Source organism: Mirounga angustirostris, unplaced genomic scaffold (assembly GCF_029215605.1).
Source record: "Mirounga angustirostris isolate CCGP_5_RB_7025 unplaced genomic scaffold, mMirAng1.0.hap1 SCAF_12, whole genome shotgun sequence".
In the NCBI taxonomy this organism is placed as follows: domain Eukaryota; kingdom Metazoa; phylum Chordata; class Mammalia; order Carnivora; family Phocidae; genus Mirounga; species Mirounga angustirostris.
In genome coordinates this window covers 11,082,877-11,103,259 of record NW_026991720.1, presented here as the reverse complement: position 1 = coordinate 11,103,259, position 20,383 = coordinate 11,082,877, and the positions used below count along the sequence as shown (strand labels likewise).

General features: G+C 37.1%; 1 pseudogene; it reads left to right on the top strand.

Annotated features, from left to right (window-relative positions):
* The first annotated feature begins 301 nt into the window (after positions 1 to 301).
* Positions 302 to 15,079, top strand: LOC123835889 (olfactory receptor 2A2-like; annotated as a pseudogene).
* Positions 15,080 to 20,383: the final 5,304 nt, after the last annotated feature.

Here is a 20,383-nt window from a genome sequence, read left to right as displayed (position 1 = left end):
TGTGCACTCTCTCTCTCTCTGTGTCAAACAAACAAAATCTTAAAAAAAAAAAAAAAAGCAATTTGGTAAAATGTACATAGTATTGTTTTAATTTTTGGATACTGATCTGAAAGTTCGAATTACTTCGAATAAAAAATTTTAAACTAAAATATTGGAGAGAAAAAGTCAAGTAGGGACAAGCATACAAGCTTCCTCTGAGTTCGAGGTAAATAACTTCAATTTTCATTGAATTCAATTTTCATTGATTCATTCCAGCTCTGACCTTTCTATCCCACTTCAGTCCTTTATAAACTATCATGGAATGGGGGGCAACCAATTATGGATCATGGAATTCATCCTAGTGGCATTCCAGCTCAGTGAAGACATTGAAATGCTCCTCTTCTGTATCTTCTCCCTGTTGTATATCTTCAACCTGCTGGCAAATGGCATGATCTTGGGACTCATTTGGCTAGACCTCAGACTGTACTCCCCCATGTATTTCTTCCTTTCTCATTTGGCTACCATTGACATACACTATGCTTCCAGCAATTTGCCCAATATGCTGGAAAACCTAGTGATACACAAAAAAACTATCTTTTTTGTCTTATGTACTATGCAGATAATTTTGTGACTTTTGCTGGAGCAGAGTGCCTGATTTTGGTTGTGATGGTCTATGACCGGTTCATGGTAATCTGCTATCCACTCCAATACACCATCATCATGAACTGGAGAGTGTGCATGGTCCTGTTTGTCACTACTGGGTGTGTGGGTTTTCCCGGGCCCTAGTGCATCTAATTCTCTAAAGTTGACCTTCTGTGGGCCCCAGGAGGTGAACCACTTCTGTGAAATCCTATCTATCCTCAAAGTGGCCTGTGGTGATACTTGGATCAGTGAAGTTTTTGTCTTTACTGGTGGTGTGTTTATCTTAGTTGGGCCCCTTTCCCTGATGTTGGTCTCCTACATTCACATCTTCTGGGCCATCCTGAAGATCCAGACAAAGGAGAGGCACAGAAAAGCCTTTTCCACCTACTCCTCCCACTTCTGTGTGGTTGGATTCTACTTTGGCATAGCCATAATGGTTTATTTGGCTCCAGACAATAGCCAACATGAGGAGGAGCAGAAAATCCTTACCCTGTTTTACACCCTCTTCAACCCATTGCTGAACCCCCTCATTTACAGTCTGAGGAATGTTTAGAGGGCAATATAAAGGAAGTTAGAATTTTGCATCAGGGAACTTTTCTCCTTAAGAGGTGATTGGTGGTGCAATAAAACTCAAGAAAATTCCCCAAGAAGAGGCATGATTCAATGATGAGAATTATCAGAGTTACATTAACCAGGTAGCGGAATAAAAATCCCTGGGCCCTCGTTCTTCCATGGAGACAATAATATATAGATCAATTGCCATTGTGAAAAACCAGTTAAGAGGCTGCAGCACCCAGACAAGCACAAAGCCAAGAAGAAATACAGTAGAGTGATCAGGCAAATCCATGGCATTTTTCCTGCCCTAGTCACTCCCCATCACTGGCCCAGTGTGGTGTGATCAGAAGATTCCTAACTCTGCTTTCCCTCTGGAGGGAAGGAGATGAGTGGACCATGGGTATGACATTCTGGCTTTCAGGGCCTGGCCTGAGGGATTGTTTTCCATCTGGTGTGATTTAGAGCACTGATAAGAATGGCAGTTTGGGGGCCATGTTGGGGGCACTGAGAAGGCAAACATTCCAACTTCCTGCCAATAGGGATATTGTAGCATCTCAGACAAACACCAAGGGGAGCAAGAGTTTACAGGCTCCAGAGAAAAAGCAGGCAAACCTCTTTAACTGAGAAAATACATATGCCAGCTCAGAGAAGCTACATCCCCTCTAAAGGTTGGAGAGGTCCCCAGAATTTCTAGCAGGGCAGATTGCCCAAGATCTTCTCTTCATGAAGACAGTAAAGACTAGGAGAGGTAGCTGTTTTTCCAAAAGCCCAAATTTCAACTAAAATTCACAAGATATGCAAAGAAACCAGGAAACCATGGGCCAAAGGAACAAAATTCATTTCTGGAAACCACCACTAAAGAAACGCAAATTTATGAATTACTGACAAAGAACCCAATATAATCATTTTAAAGCTAGATCCTCAATGATATAAAAGAACATAAACAAATCAAGGAAAATGATACATGAACAAAATGAAAATATCCCCAAGGGGTAAAAACTGAAAAAGAACAAAACAAATTCTGGAGTTGAAGAATACAATAACTGAAGTGAAAAATTCACCAAGAGATGAAGAGAAGAAATTAAAAACTAGCTGGAGAGAGATGAAAACAAAACACAACAAACCAAAATGGGATGTTGCAAGAGCAGTACTAAGAGGGTAGTTTATAGTGTAAACTCCTACATTAAAATAGAACAAAAGTTGCAAATTAGCAGCCCCACTTTATACGTCAAAGGACTAGAAAAAGAAGAAAAATCAGATCCTGAATTAGCAGAAGGAAGGAAATAAAGATTAGGGCAGAGGTAAATGAACTAGAGAATAGAAAAACCCTCAGTAGAAGAAAAAAATGAAAATACAAATTGGTTTTCTGAAAAATTCAACAATATTGGCAATCACTTAGCAAGCTGACAGGCAAAAAAGATGCCTAGAACAGTCATAGTTATGGAAACATAGAATAGTGGTTACAGGGACTGGAGGACGGAGGAATGGGGAATTTTTATTTAATGGGGACAGAGTTTCCATTTGGGATGAGAAAGTTCTGGAGATGGATGCTGGTGATGGTGATGATACACAATGTGAATAATTTAATGCCACTGAACTGCACATTTAAAAATCATTAAAATTTTATGTATATTTTCTGCAATAAAATATTAAAGATACCCTTCATTTGATAACTATACAAAAAGCTGTCTTTATTGATTATATCACCATGAGAGGTGCTCAATCTGGCTTTGTAAGACCATAATTTTAATAAAGATAATACTGAAGAGCAATATGCTTCTATCTCACCAATTGTGAGGGCAGTGAAATAAACAAGAAACTCTGAATTCTATTTGAAATAACATCCAAGTAAATGATGAAAAGTTGTGGAAATCTTTAATTCAACTGGGATTATATAAATTTTAAGACACATTTCAAGTTATGATAAAGTCAATGGAAGTCCATTTGAAAATGTTTAAATGGGCCTGGAAGGTAAGACATTGAGCACTGATTTAATGTTAACATTTATTTCTGGCTTATGGTAATTGCCAGTATGGCAAGATTGGCTCACCTGTAGAGATTTTTGGATAAATTTTCCTACCAATATTTTTAGTGTTTTAATCAATTCATCTTAAAATGGTTTGGGGTGATACCAAGAGATGTGAGATAAGTTTGAAATAACTAACATCACTTACCTTTCATGGTGGTAGAAAGTCCTCTGGATTTGGGAAACAGGAATGAGCAGTACTCAGGCTAATGTTTTTGTAGAAAGTGTGTTTTTCTGTAGTCGTCAGCTAAGCATTTCTTTAGTTTTGAAAACGTTCTCTTTATTAAGGACTTTCACCTGAATAACAGATTTAATTTGATATTCAATTGTCAGGTAAGTCATTAATGTTTTTTTTAATTAACTTTATTTTTAGTGCAGTTTTTGGTTTACACAAAAATTGAGTACTAAGCTGAGAGTTCCATATACTCCCTCATCCCTCCCCACACAGGCTCTCCTATTTTTAATATCTTGCATCATATGTGGTACATTTGTTATAATTGATGGGCCAATATTGATATATTTTTATTCATTGAAGTCCAAGTTTACATTAGCATTCACTCTGTGTTCTACATGCCATGAGTTTTGACAAATGTATAGTGACATGTATCCATCATTACAGTAATCTACAGAATAGTTTCACTACTCTACAAATCTGCTGTGTTCTACCTATTCATCTTTCCCTCTCTCCACCCAAACCCCTGGCAACCACTGATTTTATTTTTTTTAAGTTTTTATTAAATTAACAGTTAACATACACTGTAATATTGGTTTCAGGTGTAGAATTTGGTGATTCAACACTTCCATATACCTGATGCTCATCCCAACAAGTGCACTCCTTAATCCCCATCACCTAATTCACCCATCCCCCTACTCACCTCCCCTCTGGTAACTATTAGTTCTCTATAGTTAGGAGTCTGTTTCTTGGTCTGCCTTTCTCTTTTTTTCCCCTTTCCTCATTTGTTTTGTTTCTTAAATTCCACATGAATGAAATCCTGTGGTATTTGTCTTTTTCTGACTGACTTATTTCATTTAGCATAATACTCTCTAGCTCCATCCACATCATTGCAAATGGCAAGATTTCATTCTTTTAGCTGGCTGAGTAATATTCGTGTGTGTGTGTGTGTGTGTACGTACCACATTTTTATCCATTCCTCAGCTGATGGACACTTAGGCTGTTTCCATGATTTGGCTATTATAGATAATGCTGCTATAATGCTGTTATAAACACCAGGTGCATGTATCCCTTTGAATCGGTATTTTTGTATTTTGGGGGTAAATACCTAGTAGTGCAATTGCTGTGAGTGGTTCTATTCTTAACTTTTTTGAGGAACCTCCATATTGTTTTCCAGAGTGGCTGCACCAGTTTGCATTCCCACCAACAGTGCAAGAGGGTTCCCCTTTCTCCACATCTTTGCCAACACCTATTGTTTCTTGTGTTGATTTTAGCCATTCTGACAGGTATGAGGTGATATCTCATTTTAGTTTTGATTTGTATTTCCCTGATGATCAGCATCTTTTCGTGGGTCTGTTGGCCATCTGTGTGTCTATTTGTGTCTTCTCACTATTTGTTAATTGGATTATTCATTTTTTGGGTGTTGGGTTGGATAAGTTCTTTATTGATTTTGGATACTAACCCTTTATCAGACATGTCATTTGCAAATATCTTCCCCCATTCAGGTATGTTGCCTTTTAGTGTTGTTGATTATTTCCTTCACTGTGCAGAAGCTTTTTATTTTGATGAAAAATAGTTTATTTTTGCTTTTGTTTCCCTATGCCTCAGGAAACGTATATAGAAGGAAGTTGCTATGGCCAATGTCAAAGAGGTTACTGTCTGTTCTCCTCTAGGAGTTTTATGGTTTCCTGTCTCATATTTAGGTCTCTAATCCATTTTGAATTTATTTTTTGTGTATGATGTAAAAAAGTGGCCCAGTTTCATTCTTTTGCATGTTCCTGTCCAATTTGCCCCACATCATTTGTTGAAGAGACTGTCTTTTTCCCATTGGATATTCTTTCATGCTTTGTCGAATATTAATTGACCACATAGTCGTGCGTTCCTTTCTGGGTTTTCTGCTCTGTTCCATTGATCTACGTGTCTCTTTTTGTTCCAGTACCATCCTATCTTGATGACTGCAGCTTTGTAATAGAGCTTTAAGTCTGGAATTGTGATGCCTCTAGTTTTACTTTTCTTTTTCAAGGTTGCTTTGGCTATTTGGGGTCTTTTGTGGTTCCATACACATTTTAAGATCCTTTGTTCTAGCTCTGTGAAAAATGCTGGTGGTATTTTGGTACGGATTGTATTAAATGTGTAGATTGCTTTGGGTAGTACAGACATTTTAGCAATATTTATTCTTCTAATCCGTGAGCATGGAATGTCTTTCCATTTCTGTGTGTCATCTTCAATTTCTTTCAACAGTATTTTATAGTTTTCAGAGTACAGGTCTTTCACTTCTTTGGATAGGCTTATTCCTAGGTATTTTACTGTTTTTGGTGTGGTTATAAATAGGATCAATTCCTTAATTTCTCTTTCTGCAGTCACTGATCTTTTTAATATCTCCATAGTTTTGCCTTTTCCAGAATGTCATATAGTTGAAACCATACAGTATGTAGCCATTTCAGATTGGCTTCCTTCACAAGGAAATATGCTTTTAAGGTTTCTTCAAATTTTCTGTGGTGTTAGAGGACCTTTCTTTTATTGCTGAATAATATTTCACTGTATGGATGTACCACAGCTTGTTTATCTACCTATTAAAAGACATCTTTAGAACTTTTAAGTTTAGATAATTATGAATAAAGTTCCTCATTTTTCCTATATGTGCAAAGGTCTTCTCCAGTCTATGGCTTGACTTTTCATATTCTTAACAGTGTCTTTCACAGAGCACAACTTTTTAATTTTAGTGAAATGCAGCTCATTAATTTTTTAATGACGAGTTTTTGGTTTTCGGTATGTTCAGATTTTTTCTTCTCTGAAGACAGGACTGATGACTTCCCAGCTCTCTTACATGCTCAAATAAAAACCAGAAGTCACCAATTTCTCTTTGAATTTTTATTGGGGTGCCCACAGAAGTCAGAAATGGATTAATTTTGTAACAATACTGAGAGCATGATCATTCCTATATTACTTTATTATTACCACTGAAACATATTACCACAAACTTAGTGTCTTAAAACAACATGAACATATATCCTGTAATTCTAAAGGTCCGAAGTCTGAAATGTCTGCAGGATTGTGTTCTTTTTGGAGGCTCCAGGGAACAATTTATTTCCTTGTCTGTCCTTCGAATTTTCCAGTCTGCCTACATTCTTTGGTTCCACTCTCAGAGCCAGCAGCATAGCATATTCTTTTCCTCTCTGACCTCCTGCTTCCCTCTTACAAGGACTCCTGTGATTATAGTGGCCCCTGTGAATAATGCATGATAATCTCTGTATTTCACGATCTTTAACTAAATTCCTGGAATTCAGATGTCGACATCTTGGGGGGCGGTGCATTATTCCGTCTACAGATGCCCCAGAGATGCTCCTACTATTAACAAAGATTTTAACTCTCAAAACTTTAACGATGAATTATAAAAAATATATATTATCTCATTTGATTATTATTACCAAATAATTCAAGAAGTTAATGTGCTAGCGTGTCACACTAATTCTACGTCTCTGATTCATCTATCTCAACCAACAGGTCACCTAATTTTCCTGTTTTGCTTTCTGCTTATAAAGCCCATTTGAAAGAACTAATTTGCATTTCTTGCCTAATCATGTTTATGCCTTATGTGGATGTAAATGTGCTAAGATAAATTAAAAATAATGTGGACACCTTCTTATATGACATGCCCAGTGGAACAACACTGGAGCAACAATCCTAGAACTACAAGACAATAAAAACATTTTGAGAACATTTTTGAGATTAGATTCATACAGACTGTAATCTGAAGAATCGTACAGCAAAAGACATAAAGAGAAATCATTATCTTCTGAGGTTATGAGTCATACCAGGGAAATATGAGTGGGAATTCTGGAAGGATTACAAAACCAGTAAGAGTTCATAAGGGCAGGTGAAGTCTTTCTGATAGATCACTTGAAGAACTTTTGAAAATGAGTATATCTTCAGTAGTTTAGAACAAAGAATTTAGTTATCTGTACTATTCTTGGTGCTGGTGGTTGAAAGACTGGACAATTTACATATTTCTCTAACTTCATAGTCCACATTTATAACACGGAGATAACATATTAAAATGGTATGTGTAAAATATATATCTGAGGTCCTGAAACACAATACAAGCTAAATCAACACCAGTGTCATTATGATAATCTCACTGCTTTACATCCCAGTCTGATTCTTCAGTAGATGAAAATATGCACCTTCTTGGAAGGATTTACTCCCCTTAGAGATGGCAGCACAGGCTCTGTAGGCACCCATTTATTAGATATTAGGGAGACACAGATCTTATAAACCCACCTTGGGGATAAGAACTTTGAATTAGTAGAACTATTATACATCCAAGTGTTATGTCCCATAAATTGTGATATTTTCCTCAGGTTAAAGTCTTTGAGATATTCGCAAATCTTTTTGCATTCTATGAGAATCTATCTGCTCTTGCCCTTCCCAAATATATTTCCTCCAAAGACAGTCAAACACAAATGATCCTTGTTTCTATCCAGGAAGAATGTTTACCAAAACTTTTTCCCTTAGGAAATAGGTATGTTATGTATAGTGAGTATGGGCACTCCCTGCCCTCCAACCTGGGAAAATCTAAGTTCCTGACAGAGTCATGAAAATTGTGTTGAGCTGATCATAAAACAAGTGCAGAGAACAATAGCTACTTATTCTCCAACATCATTAGGAAGTGAGGTAAATATTTTCAACCCTGGGATTTCTCACTTTGGAGACTGCTGGAAGAAGGACTAGGTCTATCCTCTGTGGGATTGCCTCTAAATTGAAGTAGAATCTTAAGGTAACAGCCAGAGTTAACAACACCACATGTAGAAGAAACTTATTTGCATTGGTAGGTGGTTTAGGATATGGATTATTGCCGTAGGACAAGGAAACAGAAATCACCTGGGCTATGGTGAAAGAAAAATCATATCCAGGATGTCTGCCTTCCTGAGTCAGAGTTTGTGTTCAAGGCAGCTGCAATGGCAAAGAAATTCTCATGGGGAGCTCTTCTTAGCTGAGCTGTGAACATGGGCATTCTGACTCCATTTGACACCACTCTCCACATTATCTCCAACAGTGTGATTAGGGGTGGAGACCAGACTGGATGCTCATGTGAAAATGAATAGGAGGCAAAGAAAACAAGAATTTTTTTCCAGTCTGTGGCTCTCTGAACTCAGCCACAGAGATGAAAGGACTTCACACACCTAAATGAAGGTATTGATGTGCAGAGATGAAAGGATAATGTTAGGAATATGTAGCTATGAAGACCTCCACCAATAGAATTTTCAGCATAAAATTTGCTACGAATCTTGATATCATTGAGTGACTACCAGTCAGCCTAAAAACAAGTCCTAATGAGAGTGTTTATAAGCAATATTTTATTGCCTTTCACAAAACAATGACATAATTAAGGGTGACTTATAGTTATATCTGAGGTATATTCTCCCAGTTTATTCTTTTTTAAGATTTATTTGAGAGAGTAGGGGAGAGAGCAAGAGAACGCAAGAGCATGAGGGGGGTGGGCAGCAGAGAGAGAGAGAAGCAGTCCCTCCACTGAGCAGGGAGCCCGACCCAACACAGGGCTCAATCCCAGGACCCTGAGATCATGACCTGAGCCAAAGACAGACACCTAACTGACTGAGCCACCCAGGTGCCCCTCTCCCAGTTTATTCTTGAATGTTACTGTATATCATACTGTGGTAGCATCTGTCTTTTAGGAAATATTTTTTTGGTCCCAGAGTAGGGATGGATACTAATGCTGCTGGATTTTCTGAAACTACCATAGAGATGGAGATATATAGTAAAACTCCTTAGCTCATGAAACATTTTTCAGGGGTTCCTGTGTTGTATGTTCAATGAAAGCACACCAGGTGAGGAAGTACTTTTACTATTAATTTTCTTGAACTGATGTGCTTTAATCGCATCAATTAACAAAATGAGTCGTCGTTCAACCATCGAATGCTTTCATATTTTCTTCTCTCTTCCATTGCTATAATGACTTTATGTTCTGTGATAACTTTTATTTTTAGCTTTGGTCAATTTTTAAAAAATAATATCGACATAATGGTAACCAAAATGAGAAATAAATGATTTAATAATTCAAAATAAAAAATAACCACAATTGAAAGAAAGTCTAGAAAGTAAGATTGTGATGTGTAAGAGGCAAGTGTTCCTAATCAGTAGAAATAGGTTTTTCTTATTTAAATTAACTTTCCAGTTTAGAGATTAAACATATTTTAATTATCACTGATTGTTTCTAGTAGTGTCTAGAAAACAATTGATATTCCTGATGTTTCTTAACCAATTCTGAACTCTAGACAATTATTTTTGCAGCTAAATTTAATACCACATATTCAATACACTGTTTTATAGAATCCTCCCTCACTTGATCATATTTATAGAAAATAAAGTGTCTAGAGCACCTCGGTGGCTCAGTTGGTTAAGTGTCTGCTTTGGGCTCAGGGTCATAATCCCAGGGTCCTGTGATCGAGTCCCACATCAGGCTCTCTGCTCAGCAGGAAGCCTGCTTCTCCCTCTGCCTCTGCCTACAGAGGCCCCCCGCTTGTGTGCTCTCTTGCTCCCTTGCTCTCTCTCTGTCAAATGGATAAATAAAATCTTAAAAAAAAAAAAAAGAGGGACGCCTGGGTGGCTCAGTCGTTAAGCATCTGCCTTCGGCTCAGGTCATGATCCCAGGGTCCTGGGATCAAGCCCTGCATCAGGCACCATACTCAGTAGGGGAGCCTGCTTTTCCCTCTCCCTCTGCCCCTGCTTATGTGCTCTCTCACTCACTCTGTCTCTCAAATAGATAAAATCTTTAAAAAGAAAAGAAATTGTCTCTGTGAGCTTTTGCCCACACAGATACTACTCCATCTTACCTGATGCTTCTCTCAGGTTTGTAGTTTAAAAACTTCAAAGGTCTGCCATGCATTGAAACTGTAACTTCCAAGTTACTTTAAGCAGCTTTTCTTCTTTTAATTAATACAACCTTTTCTTCATATTTCTCCAAATGGTAAGTGCAAATCAGATATAAACTACAAAATGCATTTGTTAAAATTTTTTCATAGGTTTATGATAGCCTAATATAAGAGACCAATTCCAATTTACACTTAGGAAACAATATATTCTTTTTTTTTTTTTGATGTAGTGTTCCATGATTCATTGTGTATAACACCCAGTGCTCCATGCAGAACGTGCCCTCTTTAATACCCATCACAAGGCTAAGCCATCCCCCCACCCCCCTCCCCTCTAGAACCCTCTGTTTTTCAGAGTCCATCGTCTCTCATGGTTCATCTCCCCCTCTGATTCCCCCCCTTCATTCTTCCCCTCATATATTCCAAACTCATTAGTTGACTTATTATAGCTTTTCAAATAAAATTGTCAAGTTATTGGCATTTATAACAGTAAAAATTTTCTTTAAAGCAGAAGTCACAATTTTGCAAAAACACAAGATCTCCTATTTAGCCCTCAATGTATGTGTTTTTCATTGAATATGACATTCATTTAACAAAAGCTTTGAGTGTCTTTTATATAATAATGAACAGGGTGATCACTCAAAAGGACAAAATAATGTATATGATAATACATATTCCCAGGATACATTTTATATGGTCAATGCAGCATGTGAATTCAATTGAATGGCCTCTGTATCCCATTCCTTACTCTTTCATCCTTGACTGTGTCTTTAAAAATAGCGAGAGATTTATAATGACAATGTAATTATTTTTACTGATATCTTTGACCAAGACTGCACATTAACTATCAGCTTATAGAGACTCTGAACTCATAGTAAGTTGGTGCTCAGAACAGCCTGAATCCACCAAAGCAGTGAGGACCATCTTTACCCCAGACTGTTTAACTGGGCCTGTCTTGTTCTTATGGTAATTATTTTTGTATAAGCAAAGAAAGCTCTTGAATGAAGCAAGAAGTCAAGGCTCAGAATATCAGAGGACTTTAATGCACTTTAAGGCATCCCTTTGAACTTCTGCGAATAGGTCAGTTGCCACTCAATGGATAAACAGTGAGTACCTCTGTGTGTGTCCAAGATGGATCTCACAGCACTCTCCATTCAATAAATTTCCATCTTAAATATATGAAAGAATATACAATCATTGCCAATATGTTTTCATTACTCAGATCATCCTGTTGCATGGGTCTTAAAAAAATCATATATATGAAGAAAAATTACAATTTTAGTGCAAGTGAATTTAGCTCACAATGATGTACTGAGAACTATTTATGTAGAAAATTTGCCGCAACTGTGCAAAATAAAAGAACATCTGTGTATATTTAAATGTTATGATGCTGTGCTAAATAATACATGATAAATTGGTTCTCTTCTGTGTAGCAGATGAAGTCCAGTTGAGAAGTCTTTTTTTTTTTTTTTAAAGATTTTATTTATTTATTTGAGAGAGAGAATGAGATAGAGAGGAACAGCATGAGAGGGGGAGGGTCAGAGGGAGAAGCAGGCTCCCCGCTGAGCAGGGAGCCCGATGCAGGACTCGATCCCGGGACTTCAGGATCATGACCTGAGCCGAAGGCAGTGGCTTAACCAACTGAGCCACCTAGGTGCCCCGAGAAGTCTTATTTTTGATGTCAGTTACATAAGGAAAAAGAGTAATTCTTAGAGTAGACCCTAAAATTGAGAGAAAAATCACTACATTGTATAGAGTTTTAAAAACATTGTTATGTATGAGGAATGGTAAATGTTTAACAATGAGATTTCTAGGGAGAAAGGGGCTCTTATTTATAGTGTTTACCAATATTGTAGTGTAAATACTCCTACCAGGGCCAATTTCAAGTATCCACCGTGTCACCACTGAGCATAAAGTGGGAAAGGCCTGAGTGTTAGTAAGCCAGTAAAAACCAGCTCCATCAAATATTTGGAAGTTACAGACAGAGATTATAAAATATCCATGTAGTTCCTTATATTTCCTATCTTCCTTGAAATTAGAATGAATACATATGCTTGTTTCTGGCCTAAAAAAGTGAGATGTGATGTGCACCACTTCCAAGCTACAGTGGTTGTAAGCAGGTATGCATCTTCCCTCTATCCCCATGCTGCGATCCACTAGGAGAACTTGTGTTCCATGAGGCATAGCTACAAGATAAGCAAGGGCTGCCTTGCCCATGACTGACTTTGTGTAAGTGTAAAATATATATCAGCATAAGGCATTGAGGACTTAGGGTGTATCTCTTGGGTTCTGGCAGCTGAGTATCATATAGGAAGATGAAGGGTGGTGTATGTGATAGAGCTGCCATTTGGAAAACCCCAAAAACCTAGCAAGTAAAATACTAAGACAAGGTGTGTCTGGAGTGTGTCAAGCCCTTTGAGATTCAAGGTCAGGTAGATCAAGGTAGAGGGTAAGATGAGACAAGGTCTCAGGCTGGTAATTATGGGGGTTGCCTGGCTGGTTCACTCAGTAGAATGTGAGAATCTTGATCTCAGGGTCATGAGTTCAAGCCCCATGTTGGGTATAGAGATTACTTAAAAAAATATGATAGGTGATTGAAAGAAAGATAGATGATAGAGATGGATAGATGTAGAGATAGATGATAGATAGATAGATAGATAGATAGATAGATAGATAGATAGATAGATAGATAGATGATAGATAATTATGGGAGGATCAAGGTCTGCATGTTGTTTAGTCAGATTATCCCAGAGTGGTTCCTCCAGAAGTGGAGTTTGAGATGGAGTTTGCCCACAGGATATTTATTAGGGATCAACAGTTGTAGAAGGGAAGTGGAGACAGGAAACCTACAATGTCAGTGCAACAAAAGCTCATTCAACCCCACAGGCACCTCTGAAACACTTATGGTCTACCAGTTGCACCGTGATGGCTGGGCCTTTGTATCCCCACAACAGAAGCAGCACCAGAAGCACATGCACTAGGATGAAGCATCGCTGCAGCTGAGTCAACCCAAAGGAGCTGATAGCTGGCTGCTATCTACTGGCAGCTAGAGTGAAAGTCTTGCCTTCAAGTGATGACTCTCCATATCTACCATGCAGGTTGAATTCAAGTTTGAGGAGCCTCTATTTTTCTTTTTCTTTCTTTCCTTCTTCTTTCCTTCTTTCCTTCTTTCCTTCTTCCTTCCTTCCTTCCTTCCTTCCTTTCTTTCCTTTCTTTCCTTTCTTTCTTTCCTTTCTTTCCTTCCTTTCCTTCCTTTCCTTCCTTTCCTTCCTTTCCTTCCTTTCCTTCCTTTCCTTCCTTTCCTTCCTTTCCTTCCTTTCCTTCCTTCCTTCTTTCCTTCTTTCTTTCTTTCTTTCTTTCTTTCTTCTTCTTTTTCTGCTGTTTTCTCATATTCCACTTATCAGGTAATGGTAAGAATAACCCCAAGATAAGATATTATTCCTACTTTGAGTCAGAGATTTAAAAAGGATGCTTCTCAGGAGCCAGGATGGTAGAAGTGCCCATCAGGGGGGCACCTGGGTGGTGTGATGCAGTTGGTTAAGTCTCGGGATGGAGCTCAGCGTTGGGCTCCACACTCAGCAGGGAATCTGCCTAAGAGTCTCTCCCTCTGCCCCTCCCCCCCCACTAGTTCTCTCTCTCTCAAATAAATAAAATCTTTTTTTTTTTTAAAGATTTTATTTATTTATTTGACAGAGAGAGACAGCGAGAGAGGGAACACAAGCAGGGGGAGTGGGAGAGGGAGAAGCAGGCTTCCTGCAGAGCAGGGAGCCCAATGCAGGGCTTGATTCCAGGACCCTGGGATCATGACCTGAGATTAAGGCAGACACTTAATGACTGAGCCACCCAGGCGCCCCACAAATAAATAAAATCTTTTTTTTTTAAAAAGTACTCATCTGGTAGGAAAACAAGGGAAGGATGAACTCAGCTTTACAAAGTCTAAACTGTGGAGTCAGCCACCTTTCCTACTGAGGAATTCTTGTCCAAGTTAAGCTTTGAAATATTTATTTTTCTTGCTTTTATTTGTCTCAACAAGAAAATGAAAGAAGTGTCCTTTGACTCGGCCATTCCACTCCTAGGAATATATCCTAAGCTTTTAATTTAAAAAAAAATTTTTTTATATTTTATTTATTAGAGAGAGAGAAAGAGCGTGTGTGAGGGAGAGGGCATTTGAAGCAGACTCCATGCTGATTTTGGTGATGTCCTGGGTTTGTGGTGATCAGCCACCCTCTCCATTACACTATCATCATGAATTGGAAAGAGTGTGTAGGCTTGGTCGTTGCTTCCTGGATGTGTGGATTTATTCTGGCTCTGATCCATGCAATTCTCCTCCTAAGGTTGCCCTTCTGTGGGCCCCAGGAAGTAGACCATGTCTTCTGTGAAATCCTATCTGTCCTCAAACTGGCCAGTGCTGACACCTGGATCAATGAAGCTGTCATCTTTGTTGAATGTATAATTAACTTAATGGGCCCCTTTGCTCGGTGCTAGTCTCCTATACTAGCATCCTCCCAACCATCCTGAAAATCCAGTCAATGGAAGGCCAAAGAAAGCCTTCTCCACCTGTGTGGTTGGGCTTTTCTTTGTCACTGCCATGGTGGTTTATATGATCCCAGACTCTAGTCAAAGACAGTAGAAAGAAAAAAAGCTCTCCCTTTTTCATAGTCTGTTCAGTCCAATGCTGAATCCCTTCATCTACAGCCTCAGGAATGCTCAGGTGAAGAACGCCTTGTATAGAGCATTGCAGACAGGGTCTGTGTGAGGGGAGGATAGAACTTTTAGCTAGGTCAAATCTTTTCCCTTTGAGGTGTTGTTTGAGAATGACTTAAAGGTCAGAAAAATTACCTAACAGTAAAGTTTGATAAGAAAATGTGAATTGTTCAAGACTCTACCTGAAAGTAGAAAATATTTTGAAGTGTGAGGATAGTCTCTGGTTTGGAGCATTTTTGTTCAGGGATGAGACATCTGGATTATCAATATGCTTAATGCTATAAAAATCTATAGAGCCCATTTCTTCAAGAAATAAATTAGTATCTTAAGACAATATTTTTGTTTAATTGTTGAAACAAAATGTCAACACATTGCCCTAAATAATCAGTTCAATCATAAGCATTCACATCACCTAGTAACAAGCAATATTTTTCAGAGAAATGAAAATCTCTGACTACGGTAGCTTAATATATACATCATCACTGAACTGTGTATTCCTAAAATCCCACCAGTGAGTCATATGAAGAAAGGACTGAGAGTCATTGCTGGATAGCTAATAAATTCCAAGTGTTCCAACTAGAGTTGAGAAATTCTTAGTATGTAGCAAAAACAAGCTAAAACTATCTTACAGCTCTTTATAGAAATATCTCCATCCCTCCTATACTGTGCTTTCATTTTCCCTTCCCACCTACTTCCTCCCTTATAGTTCCCACTTATGTGTTACAACACATGTAATTAAAGACAGATGTATTCTCTTAAGTACCTCACTTCCACATTATTTTTATATGTCTTGCCAAAGTTTTCCTCAAAGCTTCTGCCTTTTTATTTTCCAGAGCAGCAAAATATTTCAGGCAATAATATTTCACCTTGTCATGCCTTTCAATCATTAAAAAAGAAAAACTAGCAATATAAATTAATAAATATATGGTGGACTAGAGTAACATACTAGACTTGGCTTCTCAGTAGATAAACTACATTAATAATCATGCAGGGGGTTGCCTGGGTGGCTCAGTCTGTGCTCAGCAGGGAGTCTACTGGAGATTCTCCCTCTCCCTCTGCCCCTCCCCCCATGTGCTTGCTCTGTCTCTCCCTCCCTCTCTCTAAATAAATATTTTTAAAAAATAATAATCATTCAGGGACTGGGACTTACAGGCAAGGTCATCAAAGTGACCAAAACATCTAAGACATACTTTTCATTTCTAAATGAGTCTCTTTTCTTATGAAATTAAGTCATTAAGACCCCTTTTCTTCAGTAATCTTTTAACTATATTTTTAGTTAAAATTTTAAGTGCAGGAAAAAGATTTTATACTTTTGCATTAAAAATAGTATATTGTACTGAATGGAGCACTGCATGTTATACGCAAACAATGAATCATGGAACACTACATCAAAAACTAATGATGTAATGTATGGTGATTAACATAACACAATAAAAAAAATAGAGACACGTTAAAAAAATAGTATATTGTCTTGAAAATAACTGGTGTCAGACTTACCCTCCTGCTGTAAATAATTACGTGATCTCAACAGCCTATAGTAAGCAATGTTTGACAGTCATTGAAATGATGGAGAAGATGCACATGAGGGAAGTATCACATTTACCGCAGCTGCCCCAGGAGGGCATTTCCCTGGTCTTCATGCAGGAATATGGAACCCAAGCAGGGATCAGAGAAAGCAGAGATCAGAGTTCAAGCCTGCTAGGTCAGTTAGGAACTGGGGGTCAGTGTACCACAGGAGGGATAGCAATAAAGAGAAAATCCTAAAAACATAAATGAAAGTGCCTTTTGAGTTCTTAGTTTTCTCCTTAATTATGTGAAAATGGGCTAAGGAAATTGGTTAAGAAAGGGAGATCTAGTAGGAAAAAAGCTGCCAAGAGACTGAATTTAGAACAGAGAATCTGGAACTAAAAAATGCAGGGTAAGATACTGGAGTTCAGATCCAGCCAGAATGGGGAGATACTGGTAAAAAACTTAGGAACTCAGTTGGGACTCCAGAAGTCCCACATCTTGGGTGAATTGCCATGTTCTAGAAGTAGATGCTATATATCCCAGTAGTAAGGGAGAAAATGAAATACACTCATCATCACACAGCCTAAAATCTGGCCATAAGAGGAGCAAGGATATCTTCAAGTAATTTAACTGCTCTCTAGAAAAAAAAAAAAAAAAAAAAAAAACCTCAAAACTCTTAGTTTCTCTAGCTTATGGCTTTATGATTTCAGCATAAAATTTTAATAATTCCTAAACATGTAAAAAAGCAGGAAAATTTGAGATAAATCTGTTATTAGAAACAAACTCACAGATCATCCAAATAATTGGAATAGACAAGGACATCAAAATACCTATAATCGATATAAAGAAAATTTGAAAATGAATGACAGAATATTTCAACAGAAAATAAGAATCTGTTAAATAATCAAGTGAGCATTCTAAATCTTCTCCTAAAAATAAAAGAAAAAAGAAAAAATCTTAACATAAATAACTCATTAGATATATTTTACAGAAGACAGGATACAACTGAAGCCAGGATTGGTGAAGTCAAATACAGTTTAAAATATATTTCCAAAACTAAAGCAGTGGGAGGAAAAAAAAAATGGAAAGAACTTGAGAACAAAGTAGAGTTGTGGGAAATACTCCAAGGATCTAACAAACCTTAATTTCCTAATCCCCAAAGGAAAAAAAAAAAAATGGAACAGATGAATTAAAGAAATAATGACAAGAACTTATAAAGTCTGATAAGCAATATCAATACAGATTCAAGAAGCTCAAAGAACTCAAGCAGGATAAACCTAAGAAAACTTCACTGAAAATATAGTCAATGATATTTATAATACATTGTATGGTGACAGATGGCAGCTACATTTGTGGTGAGCGCAGCATAATGTATAGAGAAGTCCAATCACACTGTTATACACCTGAAACTAACATTGTATGTCAATTACACTCAAATTTTTAAAAAAGGAAAAATAAAAAGAAACCTCACTGGAAATGCACTAGTCAAACTATAGAAAATGAAAGATAAAGAAAGAAACCTTACAATGGGTCAGGGAAAAAAATGCATTACTTTCAAAGGAACAGTAAGATTTACCAAACATCATGGAAGCCAAAATACAATCTTAAAGTAGTGAAATTAAGAATACCATCTTAAAGTAGTGAAATTAAAAACTATCAACATAGAATTCCATACACTACAAAACTGTATAAAAATGATATCTCTAAATAGAAATTAGAAAGGAAGGAAACTGGGAATATCAGGAAGAAAGAAAGAAGCAAAATTAGGAGTAAACTCCATAGGCTTTTCTTATCCTCTTAAGTTTTCTAAATTGTGTTTGATGGTTCAAGCAAAAATTATAGCAGTATCTGGTGCTATTCTAAACTTATGTAGGAGAAATATTGAAGACCATTATACTGTAAATTGGAGAGAGTAAAGACCTAAAAGGAGATAAGGTTTCTGTACTTCACTGATGCTGGTAAAAAAAAAAAAAAAAAAAAAAGGCATCAATTGAATGTGATGTATATATAATATCTAGAGTAACCACTAAGCTATGAACAACAACCAAAAAGCTATACAAAGAGATACAACAAGAGCACTATTGGTAAATCAAAATGGAACTCAAAAAATAGTCAAGTAACCCACAGGAAATCAGGAAAAAACATAAACCAAGATATACTTAGTCTAGGCCATAAAAAATATCTCCACAAATTTAAAAGAAATAAAAATCATACAGAGCGGGTTCTCCATCCACAATGGAATCAAACTAGAAATCAATATAAGAAAAATAGGAAAATCTCCCAATATTTGAAAATTTTAAAATTACTTTTAAATAATCTATAAGTTAAAGTCATCTCAAGGGAAATTAAAAAAAAATACATTGAGGGGCACCTGGGTGGCTCAGTTGGTTAAGCGTCTGACTCTTGATTTTAGCTCAGGTCATGATCTCGAGGTCATGAGATTGAGCCCCACATAGGGCTTCATGCTGGGCGTGGAGCCTGCTTGGGATTCCCTCTCTCGCCCTCTGCCCCTCCCCTGTTCATGCACTCCCACTCCCACTCTCTCTCTCTCAAAAAAAAAAAAAAAAAAGGAAAAAGTTTTAAAAAAATACTTTGAATGAAAATGAAAACATATTGTTGAGAGGGAAATATTTCAATAAATGCTTATATTACAATAAATATGCATTAGAAAAGAGGAAAAGTCTCAAAGCTACAATGAGATATCATCTCTCACCTGTCAGAACGGCTAAAATAAAAAACACAAGAAACAAGTGTTGGCAAGGATGTGGAAAAAGGAGAACCTCTTGCACTTTTGGTGGGAAGGCCTACTGGTGCAGCTCCTGTGGAAAACAGTATGGAGGTTCCTTAAAACATTGAAAACAGAAGTACCCTACAACCCAGCACTGGACCTACTGGGTATACTTCTCAAAAATACAAAAACACTAATTTAAAGGTATACATGCACACTATGTTTATTGCAGCATTATTTATAATAGCCAAATTATGGAAGCTGGCCAAGTGGCCATTGATAGACGAATGGATAAAGAAGATGTGGTATATACATATATATATATATATATATATGTATAATGGAATAGTATTCAACCATAAAAAAGAATGAAATCTTGCCACTTGCAATGACATGGATGGAGCTAGAGAATATAAAATAAATCAGAAAGACAAATACCATATGATTTCACTCATATGTGGAATTTTAGAAACAAAACAAATGAGCAAAGGAAAGAAAGAGACAAACCAAGAAACAGAACTTTCACTCATGGTTACCAGAGGGGAGGTGGGTGGCAGATGGGTGAAATGGGTGATGGTGATGAAGGAGTGCACTTATTGTAATGAGCACTAGGTGATGTATGGAATTGTTGAATCACTATATTGTACACCTGAAAGTAATATAACACCATATGTTAACTATATTGGAATTAAATGAATGAATAAATACATAAGTACATAAATAAGGAAAGTCTCAGATGAATAATAGATATACCTACCTCAAGAACCTAGAAAAAGAAGAGCAATATAAAGTCAGAGCAAGCGGGGGAGGGGAGGGAATTAATGAATATAAGCACAGAAAACCCTGAAATTTAAAACCAAAAATCTTCAAGGTAAATCATTAAAACAAAGAGTTGGGTTTTTTTTTAAAGATCAATAAAACTTAGAAACCTCCAACAGTACTTGTAAAGACACGGCTTAAAAATATTAGAATGAAATGGGGGATATCACTGCAGACATCAAAGGATGATAAAGGAAATTACAAATAACTCAGATTAAATGAACCACTTCCTTGAAAATCACAAACTACCACAACTCGCCTAATATGAAGAGTTCACTCACATAATCCTGTAACTACTAAGGAAATTTAATTCACAATTTTAAATCTACCAAAACATAAATCTCAGGAAAATGACTTAT